The sequence below is a fragment of the Lethenteron reissneri genome, chromosome 24, assembly GCF_015708825.2.
Source record: "Lethenteron reissneri isolate LAM-NWPU_2019-01 chromosome 24, ASM1570882v1, whole genome shotgun sequence".
NCBI lineage: Eukaryota > Metazoa > Chordata > Hyperoartia > Petromyzontiformes > Petromyzontidae > Lethenteron > Lethenteron reissneri.
Window position 1 is genome coordinate 9,197,395 of NC_083802.1, and position 10,468 is coordinate 9,207,862.

The 10,468-nt window shown below is 40.8% G+C and overlaps 10 non-coding genes across 10 annotated transcripts; all 10 read left to right on the top strand.

Annotated features, from left to right (window-relative positions):
• Positions 1–410: 410 nt before the first annotated feature.
• On the top strand, positions 411–517 carry LOC133346843 (U6 spliceosomal RNA). The gene has a single exon (XR_009755632.1). It is a non-coding gene; the product is annotated as a U6 spliceosomal RNA (small nuclear RNA).
• Positions 518–1,336: 819 nt separating this feature from the next.
• On the top strand, positions 1,337–1,443 carry LOC133346825 (U6 spliceosomal RNA). Its single transcript, XR_009755615.1, has one exon. It is a non-coding gene; the product is annotated as a U6 spliceosomal RNA (small nuclear RNA).
• Positions 1,444–2,263: 820 nt separating this feature from the next.
• On the top strand, positions 2,264–2,370 carry LOC133346844 (U6 spliceosomal RNA). Its single transcript, XR_009755633.1, has one exon. It is a non-coding gene; the product is annotated as a U6 spliceosomal RNA (small nuclear RNA).
• An 820-nt stretch (positions 2,371–3,190) lies between these two features.
• LOC133346815 (U6 spliceosomal RNA) lies at positions 3,191–3,297 on the top strand. Its single transcript, XR_009755605.1, has one exon. It is a non-coding gene; the product is annotated as a U6 spliceosomal RNA (small nuclear RNA).
• Positions 3,298–4,255: 958 nt separating this feature from the next.
• On the top strand, positions 4,256–4,362 carry LOC133346845 (U6 spliceosomal RNA). The gene has a single exon (XR_009755634.1). It is a non-coding gene; the product is annotated as a U6 spliceosomal RNA (small nuclear RNA).
• An 819-nt stretch (positions 4,363–5,181) lies between these two features.
• LOC133346846 (U6 spliceosomal RNA) lies at positions 5,182–5,288 on the top strand. Its single transcript, XR_009755635.1, has one exon. It is a non-coding gene; the product is annotated as a U6 spliceosomal RNA (small nuclear RNA).
• Positions 5,289–6,107: 819 nt separating this feature from the next.
• LOC133346811 (U6 spliceosomal RNA) lies at positions 6,108–6,214 on the top strand. The gene has a single exon (XR_009755601.1). It is a non-coding gene; the product is annotated as a U6 spliceosomal RNA (small nuclear RNA).
• A 956-nt stretch (positions 6,215–7,170) lies between these two features.
• Positions 7,171–7,277, top strand: LOC133346847 (U6 spliceosomal RNA). The gene has a single exon (XR_009755636.1). It is a non-coding gene; the product is annotated as a U6 spliceosomal RNA (small nuclear RNA).
• A 958-nt stretch (positions 7,278–8,235) lies between these two features.
• Positions 8,236–8,342, top strand: LOC133346848 (U6 spliceosomal RNA). Its single transcript, XR_009755637.1, has one exon. It is a non-coding gene; the product is annotated as a U6 spliceosomal RNA (small nuclear RNA).
• A 1,158-nt stretch (positions 8,343–9,500) lies between these two features.
• LOC133346826 (U6 spliceosomal RNA) lies at positions 9,501–9,608 on the top strand. The gene has a single exon (XR_009755616.1). It is a non-coding gene; the product is annotated as a U6 spliceosomal RNA (small nuclear RNA).
• The last annotated feature ends 860 nt before the right edge of the window (positions 9,609–10,468 follow it).

Genomic DNA, 10,468 nt, shown 5'->3' on the forward strand with positions numbered 1-10,468 from the left:
TCGAAACGTCGCATATTTATTACTTTTCATACGTGCTGAATATACAAATGTGCAAATAAGAACGGCTTTGACCCGTCAGTAAATTCAAACTGCCTCTGACCCAGGACATCTTTGTGCCATCCATGAAGGCACCTCCAGAGTGCCCACCTGTTCGATCCCACAATACACTCGGGCATAAAACATGCATGTGCATCCCAACAAATATGTGCTCAATAAACACACTTTTTTTAACGTAAAATACAATTAAAGTTGCAATGTCATATCTATAATATTATAATATAATGTTTCGTGAGTATTACTGCCAACACGTTGCTCTTTTTAAACAATAGAACATCTTTTACAGGCCCCATGGTGAAAAGAATGTTCGTACCCTGGTGTTACAAATACCCGTCGCAACACAAGTGTGTTCTGTACTTGCTCCGGCAGTACATATACTAAAATTGGAACGATACAGAGAAGATTAGCATGGCCCCTGCGCAAGGATGACACGCAAATTCGTGAAGCGTTCCATATTTTTCACCTTTTAATTCACATTCCTGGACGGCTGCTTGTGTTGCGGCCGATACGTCGTGAGAATCTTATTATGTTTAATATTTATTATTTTATTATTTCCCTTCTACGTGACTTTACCGAAAGATCCAAGAATATTCCTGTACCTAATGGAAAACAAGCGTTGCTGAATTTATTTGCTTACACGAATGATACACTAAGTGTTTTCAGGATTTCAACTGGTTGGCATTACACAGATCCGGGGGCTGGTGAGGAAGTACAGCAAGTAGGTTCCCGTACCTGTCTGTGCAGATCTTTGAGCCTTAGCCTGATGTTTGTGGTTTTCCTGCCACGTTGGTTTCTCCTTGAATGCAAAACTCCACTGTGGTCCTCCCTCAAATATATACATTCTTTGGTGACACTGCGTTGGCCCGTGCTCGAAACGTCGCATATTTATTACTTTTCATACGTGCTGAATATACAAATGTGCAAATAAGAACGGCTTTGACCCGTCAGTAAATTCAAACTGCCTCTGACCCAGGACATCTTTGTGCCATCCATGAAGGCACCTCCAGAGTGCCCACCTGTTCGATCCCACAATGCACTCGGGCATAAAACATGCATGTGCATCCCAACAAATATGTGCTCAATAAACATACTTTTTTTAACGTAAAATACAATTAAAGTTGCAATGACATATCTAGAATATTATAATATAATGTTTCGTGAGTATTACTGCTAACACGTTGCTCTTTTTAAACACTAGAACATCTTTTACAGGCCCCATGGTGAAAAGGATGTCAGTACCCTGGTGTTACAAATACCCGTCGCGACACGAGTGTGTTCTGTACTTGCTCTGGCAGTACATATACTAAAATTGGAACGATACAGAGACGATTAGCATGGCCCCTGCGCAAGGATGACATGCAAATTCGTGAAGCGTTCCATATTTTTCACTTTTTAATTCACATTCCTGGACGGCTGCTTGTGTTGCGGCCGATACGTCGTGAGAATCTTATTATGTTTAATATTTATTATTTTATTATTTCCCTTCTACGTGACTTTACCGAAAGATCCAAGAATATTCCTGTACCTAATGGCAAACAAGCGTTGCTGAATTTATCTGCTTACACGAATGATACACTAAGTGTTTTCAGGATTTCAGCTGGTTGGCATTACACAGATCCGGGGGCTGGTGAGGAAGTACAGCAAGTAGGTTCCCGTACCTGTCTGTGCAGATCTTTGAGCCTTAGACTGATGTTTGTGGTTTTCCTGCCACGTTGGTTTCTCCTTGAATGCAAAACTCCACTGTGGTCCTCCCTCAAATATATACATTCTTTGGTGACACTGCGTTGGCCCGTGCTCGAAACGTCGCATATTTATTACTTTTCATACGTGCTGAATATACAAATGTGCAAATAAGAACGGCTTTGACCCGTCAGTAAATTCAAACTGCCTCTGACCCAGGACATTTTTGTGCCATCCATGAAGGCACCTCCAGAGTGCCCACCTGTTCGATCCCACAATGCACTCGGGCATAAAACATGCATGTGCATCCCAACAAATATGTGCTCAATAAACATACTTTTTTTTAACGTAAAATACAATTAAAGTTGCAATGACATATCTATAATATTATAATATAATGTTTCGTGAGTATTACTGCTAACACGTTGCTCTTTTTAAACACTAGAACATCTTTTACAGGCCCCATGGTGAAAAGGATGTCAGTACCCTGGTGTTACAAATACCCGTCGCAACACAAGTGTGTTCTGTACTTGCTCCGGCAGTACATATACTAAAATTGGAACGATACAGAGAAGATTAGCATGGCCCCTGCGCAAGGATGACACGCAAATTCGTGAAGCGTTCCATATTTTTCACCTTTTAATTCACATTCCTGGACGGCTGCTTGTGTTGCGGCCGATACGTCGTGAGAATCTTATTATGTTTAATATTTAATATTTTATTATTTCCCTTCTACGTGACTTTACCGAAAGATCCAAGAATATTCCTGTACCTAATGGAAAACAAGCGTTGCTGAATTTATTTGCTTACACGAATGATACACTAAGTGTTTTCAGGATTTCAGCTGGTTGGCATTACACAGATCCGGGGGCTGGTGAGGAAGTACAGCAAGTAGGTTCCCGTACCTGTCTGTGCAGATCTTTGAGCCTTAGACTGATGTTTGTGGTTTTCCTGCCACGTTGGTTTCTCCTTGAATGCAAAACTCCACTGTGGTCCTCCCTCAAATATATACATTCTTTGGTGACACTGCGTTGGCCCGTGCTCGAAACGTCGCATATTTATTACTTTTCATACGTGCTGAATATACAAATGTGCAAATAAGAACGGCTTTGACCCGTCAGTAAATTCAAACTGCCTCTGACCCAGGACATCTTTGTGCCATCCATGAAGGCACCTCCAGAGTGCCCACCTGTTCGATCCCACAATGCACTCGGGCATAAAACATGCATGTGCATCCCAACAAATATGTGCTCAATAAACATACTTTTTTTTAACGTAAAATACAATTAAAGTTGCAATGACATATCTATAATATTATAATATAATGTTTCGTGAGTATTACTGCTAACACGTTGCTCTTTTTAAACACTAGAACATCTTTTACAGGCCCCATGGTGAAAAGGATGTCAGTACCCTGGTGTTACAAATACCCGTCGCGACACGAGTGTGTTCTGTACTTGCTCTGGCAGTACATATACTAAAATTGGAACGATACAGAGAAGATTAGCATGGCCCCTGCGCAAGGATGACAGGCAAATTCGTGAAGCGTTCCATATTTTTCACTTTTTAATTCACATTCCTGGACGGCTGCTTGTGTTGCGGACGAAACGTCGTGAGCATTTATTACGTAAAATATTTATTATTTTATTATTTCCCTTCTACGTGACTTTACCGAAAGATCCAAGAATATTCCTGTACCTAATGGCAAACAAACGTTGCTGAACGTCTGCTTGTGTTGCGGCCGACACGTCGTGAGAATGTAATTATGTTTAATATTTTTTATTTTATTATTTCCCTTCTACGTGACTTTACCGAAAGATCCAAGAATATTCCTGTACCTAATGGAAAACAAGCGTTGCTGAATTTATTTGCTTACACGAATGATACACTAAGTGTCTTCAGGATTTCAGCTGGTTGGCATTACACAGATCCGGGGGCTGGTGAGGAAGTACAGCAAGTAGGTTCCCGTACCTGTCTGTGCAGATCTTTGAGCCTTAGACTGATGTTTGTGGTTTTCCTGCCACGTTGGTTTCTCCTTGAATGCAAAACTCCACTGTGGTCCTCCCTCAAATATATACATTATTTGGTGACACTGCGTTGGCCCTTGCACGAAACATCCCATATTTATTACTTTTCATACGTGCTGAATATACAAATGTGCAAATAAGAACGGCTTTGACCCGTCAGTAAATTCAAACTGCCTCTGACCCAGTACATCTTTGTGCCATCCATGAAGGCACCTCCAGAGTGCCCACCTGTTCGATCCCACAATGCACTCGGGCATAAAACATGCATATGCATCCCAACAATTATGTGCTCAATAAACACACTTTTTTTAACGTAAAATACAATTAAAGTTGCAATGTCATATCTATAATATTATAATATAATGTTTCGTGAGTATTACTGCCAACACGTTGCTCTTTTTAAACAATAGAACATCTTTTACAGGCCCCATGGTGAAAAGAATGTTCGTACCCTGGTGTTACAAATACCCGTCGCAACACAAGTGTGTTCTGTACTTGCTCCGGCAGTACATATACTAAAATTGGAACGATACAGAGAAGATTAGCATGGCCCCTGCGCAAGGATGACACGCAAATTCGTGAAGCGTTCCATATTTTTCACCTTTTAATTCACATTCCTGGACGGCTGCTTGTGTTGCGGCCGATACGTCGTGAGAATCTTATTATGTTTAATATTTATTATTTTATTATTTCCCTTCTACGTGACTTTACCGAAAGATCCAAGAATATTCCTGTACCTAATGGCAAACAAGCGTTGCTGAATTTATCTGCTTACACGAATGATACACTAAGTGTTTTCAGGATTTCAGCTGGTTGGCATTACACAGATCCGGGGGCTGGTGAGGAAGTACAGCAAGTAGGTTCCCGTACCTGTCTGTGCAGATCTTTGAGCCTTAGACTGATGTTTGTGGTTTTCCTGCCACGTTGGTTTCTCCTTGAATGCAAAACTCCACTGTGGTCCTCCCTCAAATATATACATTCTTTGGTGACACTGCGTTGGCCCGTGCTCGAAACGTCGCATATTTATTACTTTTCATACGTGCTGAATATACAAATGTGCAAATAAGAACGGCTTTGACCCGTCAGTAAATTCAAACTGCCTCTGACCCAGGACATCTTTGTGCCATCCATGAAGGCACCTCCAGAGTGCCCACCTGTTCGATCCCACAATGCACTCGGGCATAAAACATGCATGTGCATCCCAACAAATATGTGCTCAATAAACATACTTTTTTTAACGTAAAATACAATTAAAGTTGCAATGACATATCTATAATATTATAATATAATGTTTCGTGAGTATTACTGCTAACACGTTGCTCTTTTTAAACACTAGAACATCTTTTACAGGCCCCATGGTGAAAAGGATGTCAGTACCCTGGTGTTACAAATACCCGTCGCAACACTAGTGTGTTCTGTACTTGCTCCGGCAGTACATATACTAAAATTGGAACGATACAGAGAAGATTAGCATGGCCCCTGCGCAAGGATGACACGCAAATTCGTGAAGCGTTCCATATTTTTCACCTTTTAATTCACATTCCTGGACGGCTGCTTGTGTTGCGGCCGATACGTCGTGAGAATCTTATTATGTTTAATATTTAATATTTTATTATTTCCCTTCTACGTGACTTTACCGAAAGATCCAAGAATATTCCTGTACCTAATGGAAAACAAGCGTTGCTGAATTTATTTGCTTACACGAATGATACACTAAGTGTTTTCAGGATTTCAGCTGGTTGGCATTACACAGATCCGGGGGCTGGTGAGGAAGTACAGCAAGTAGGTTCCCGTACCTGTCTGTGCAGATCTTTGAGCCTTAGACTGATGTTTGTGGTTTTCCTGCCACGTTGGTTTCTCCTTGAATGCAAAACTCCACTGTGGTCCTCCCTCAAATATATACATTCTTTGGTGACACTGCGTTGGCCCGTGCTCGAAACGTCGCATATTTATTACTTTTCATACGTGCTGAATATACAAATGTGCAAATAAGAACGGCTTTGACCCGTCAGTAAATTCAAACTGCCTCTGACCCAGGACATCTTTGTGCCATCCATGAAGGCACCTCCAGAGTGCCCACCTGTTCGATCCCACAATGCACTCGGGCATAAAACATGCATGTGCATCCCAACAAATATGTGCTCAATAAACATACTTTTTTTTAACGTAAAATACAATTAAAGTTGCAATGACATATCTATAATATTATAATATAATGTTTCGTGAGTATTACTGCTAACACGTTGCTCTTTTTAAACACTAGAACATCTTTTACAGGCCCCATGGTGAAAAGGATGTCAGTACCCTGGTGTTACAATACCCGTCGCGACACGAGTGTGTTCTGTACTTGCTCTGGCAGTACATATACTAAAATTGGAACGATACAGAGAAGATTAGCATGGCCCCTGCGCAAGGATGACACGCAAATTCGTGAAGCATTCCATATTTTTCACTTTTAATTCACATTCCTGGACGGCTGCTTCTGTTGCGGACGAAACGTCGTGAGCATTTTATTACGTAAAATATTTATTATTTTATTATTTCCCTTCTACGTGACTTTACCGAAAGATCCAAGAATATTCCTGTACCTAATGGCAAACAAACGTTGCTGAACGTCTGCTTGTGTTGCGGCCGACACGTCGTGAGAATGTAATTATGTTTAATATTTATTATTTTATTATTTCCCTTCTACGTGACTTTACCGAAAGATCCAAGAATATTCCTGTACCTAATGGAAAACAAGCGTTGCTGAATTTATTTGCTTACACGAATGATACACTAAGTGTCTTCAGGATTTCAGCTGGTTGGCATTACACAGATCCGGGGGCTGGTGAGGAAGTACAGCAAGTAGGTTCCCGTACCTGTCTGTGCAGATCTTTGAGCCTTAGACTGATATTTGTGGTTTTCCTGCCACGTTGGTTTCTCCTTGAATGCAAAAGTCCACTGTGGTCCTCCCTCAAATATATACATTCTTTGGTGACACTGCGTTGGCCCGTGCTCGAAACGTCGCATATTTATTACTTTTCATACGTGCTGAATATACAAATGTGCAAATAAGAACGGCTTTGACCCGTCAGTAAATTCAAACTGCCTCTGACCCAGGACATCTTTGTGCCATCCATGAAGGCACCTCCAGAGTGCCCACCTGTTCGATCCCACAATGCACTCGGGCATAAAACATGCATGTGCATCCCAACAAATATGTGCTCAATAAACACACTTTTTTTACGTAAAATACAATTAAAGTTGCAATGACATATCTATAATATTATAATATAATGTTTCGTGAGTATTACTGCTAACACGTTGCTCTTTTTAAACACTAGAACATCTTTTACAGGCCCATGGTGAAAAGGATGTCAGTACCCTGGTGTTACAAATACCCGTCGCGACACGAGTGTGTTCTGTACTTGCTCCGGCAGTACATATACTAAAATTGGAACGATACAGAGAAGATTAGCATGGCCCCTGCGCAAGGATGACACGCAAATTCGTGAAGCGTTCCATATTTTTCACCTTTAATTCACATTCCTGGACGGCTGCTTGTGTTGCGGACGAAACGTCGTGAGCATTTTATTACGTAAAATATTTATTATTTTATTATTTCCCTTCTACGTGACTTTACCGAAAGATCCAAGAATGTTCCTGTACCTAATGGCAAACAAACGTTGCTGAACGTCTGCTTGTGTTGCGGCCGACACGTCGTGAGAATGTAATTATGTTTAATATTTATTATTTTATTATTTCCCTTCTACGTGACTTTACCGAAAGATCCAAGAATATTCCTGTACCTAATGGCAAACAAGCGTTGCTGAATTTATTTGCTTACACGAATGATACACTAAGTGTCTTCAGGATTTCAGCTGGTTGGCATTATACAGATCCGGGGGTTGGTGAGGAAGTACAGCAAGTAGGTTCCCGTACCTGTCTGTGCAGATCTTTGAGCGTTAGACTCATGTTTGTGGTTTTCCTGGCAACGTTGGTTTCTGCTTGAATGCAAAACTCCACTGTGGTCCTCCCTCAAATATATGCATTATTTGGTGACACTGCGTTGGCCCGTGCTCGAAATGTCGCATATTTATTACTTTTCCTACGTGCTCAATGTACAAATGTGCAAATAAGAACGGCTTTGACCCGTCAGTAAATTCAAACTGCCTCTGACCCAGGACATCTTTGTGCCATCCATGAAGGCACCTCCAGAGTGCCCACCTGTTCGATCCCACAATGCACTCGGGCATAAAACATGCATGTGCATCCCAACAAATATGTGCTCAATAAACACACTTTTTTAACGTAAAATACAATTAAAGTTGCAATGACATATCTATAATATTATAATATAATGTTTCGTGAGTATTACTGCTAACACGTTGCTCTTTATAAACACTAGAACATCTTTTACAGACCCCATGGTGAAAAGGATGTCAGTACCCTGGTGTTACAAATACCCGTCGCGACACGGGTGTGTTCTGTACTTGCTCCGGCAGTACATATACTAAAATTGGAACGATACAGAGAAGATTAGCATGGCCCCTGCGCAAGGATGACACGCAAATTCGTGAAGCGTTCCATATTTTTCACCTTTTAATTCACATTCCTGGACGGCTGCTTGTGTTGCGGACGAAACGTCGTGAGCATTTTATTACGTAAAATATTTATTATTTTATTATTTCCCTTCTACGTGACTTTACCGAAAGATCCAAGAATATTCCTGTACCTAATGGCAAACAAACGTTGCTGAACGTCTGCTTGTGTTGCGGCCGACACGTCGTGAGAATGTAATTATGTTTAATATTTTTATTTTATTATTTCCCTTCTACGTGACTTTACCGAAAGATCCAAGAATATTCCTGTACCTAATGGCAAACAAGCGTTGCTGAATTTATTTGCTTACACGAATGATACACTAAGTGTCTTCAGGATTTCAGCTGGTTGGCATTATACAGATCCGGGGGCTGGTGAGGAAGTACAGCAAGTAGGTTCCCGTACCTGTCTGTGCAGATCTTTGAGCGTTAGACTCATGTTTGTGGTTTTCATCTTCTTGGTTCTTTCGGTAAAGTCACGTAGAAGGGAAGTAATAAAATAATAAAAATAAAACATAATAAAACAATTCTCACGACGTTTATTATGTTTTATTTTTATTATTTTATTACTTCCCTTCTACGTGACTTTACCGAAAGAACCAAGGAAGATGAATCCCTGCAGTCACGAAAGCTTTAAATCGAAATTTTGTGGTTTCCTGGCAACGTTGGTTTCTGCTTGAATGCAAAACTCCACTGTGGTCCTCCCTCAAATATATGCATTATTTGGTGACACCTGCGTTGGCCTTGCTCTAACGTCGCATATTTATTACTTTTCCTACGTGCTCATTGTACAAATCTGCAAATAAGAACGGCTTTGACCCGTCAGTAAATTCAAACTGCCTCTGACCCAGGACATCTTGTGCCATCCATGAAGGCACCTCCAAGTGCCCACCTGTTCGATCCCACAATGCACTCGGCATAAAACATGCATGTGCATCCCAACAAATATGTGCTCAATAAACACACTTTTTAACGTAAAATACAATTAAAGTTGCAATGTCATATCTATAATATTATAATATAATGTTTCGTGAGTATTACTGCTAACCACGTTGCTCTTTTTAACACTAGAACATCTTTTACAGGCCCCATGGTGAAAAGGATGTCAGTACCCTGGTGTTACAAATACCCGTCCGCGACACGAGTGTGTTCTGTACTTGCTCGGCAGTACATATACTAAAATTGGAAACGATACAGAGAAGATTAGCATGGCCCCTGCGCAAGGATGACACGCAAATTACGTGAAGCGTTCCATATTTTTCACTTTTTAATTCACATTCCTGGACGGCTGCTTGTGTTGCGGACGAAACGTCGTGAGCATTTTATTACGTAAAATATTTATTATTTATTATTTTCCCTTCTACGTGACTTTACCGAAGATCCAAGAATATTCCTGTACCTAATGGCAAACAAACGTTGCTGAACGTCTGCTTGTGTTGCGGCCGACACGTCGTGAGAATGTAATTATGTTTAATATTTTTTATTTTATTATTTCCCTTCTACGTGACTTTACCGAAAGATCCAAGAATATTCCTGTACCTAATGGGAAACAAGCGTTGCTGAATTTATTTGCTTACACGAATGATACACTAAGTGTCTTCAGGATTTCAGCTGGTTGGCATTACACAGATCGGGGGCTGGTGAGGAAGTACAGCAAGTAGGTTCCCGTACCTGTCTGTGCAGATCTTTGAGCCTTAGATGTTTGTGGTTTTCCTGCCACGTTGGTTTCTCCTTGAATGCAAAACTCCACTGTGGTCCTCCCTCAAATATATACATTCTTTGGTGACACTGCGTTGGCCCGTGCTCGAAACGTCGCATATTTATTACTTTTCATACGTGCTGAATATACAAATGTGCAAATAAGAACGGCTTTGACCCGTCAGTAAATTCAAACTGCCTCTGACCCAGGACATCTTTGTGCCATCCATGAAGGCACCTCCAGAGTGCCCACCTGTTCGATCCCACAATGCACTCGGGCATAAAACATGCATGTGCATCCCAACAAATATGTGCTCAATAAACACACTTTTTTAACGTAAAATACAATTAAAGTTGCAATGTCATATCTATAATATTATAATATAATGTTTCGTGAGTATTACTGCCAACACGTTGCTCTTT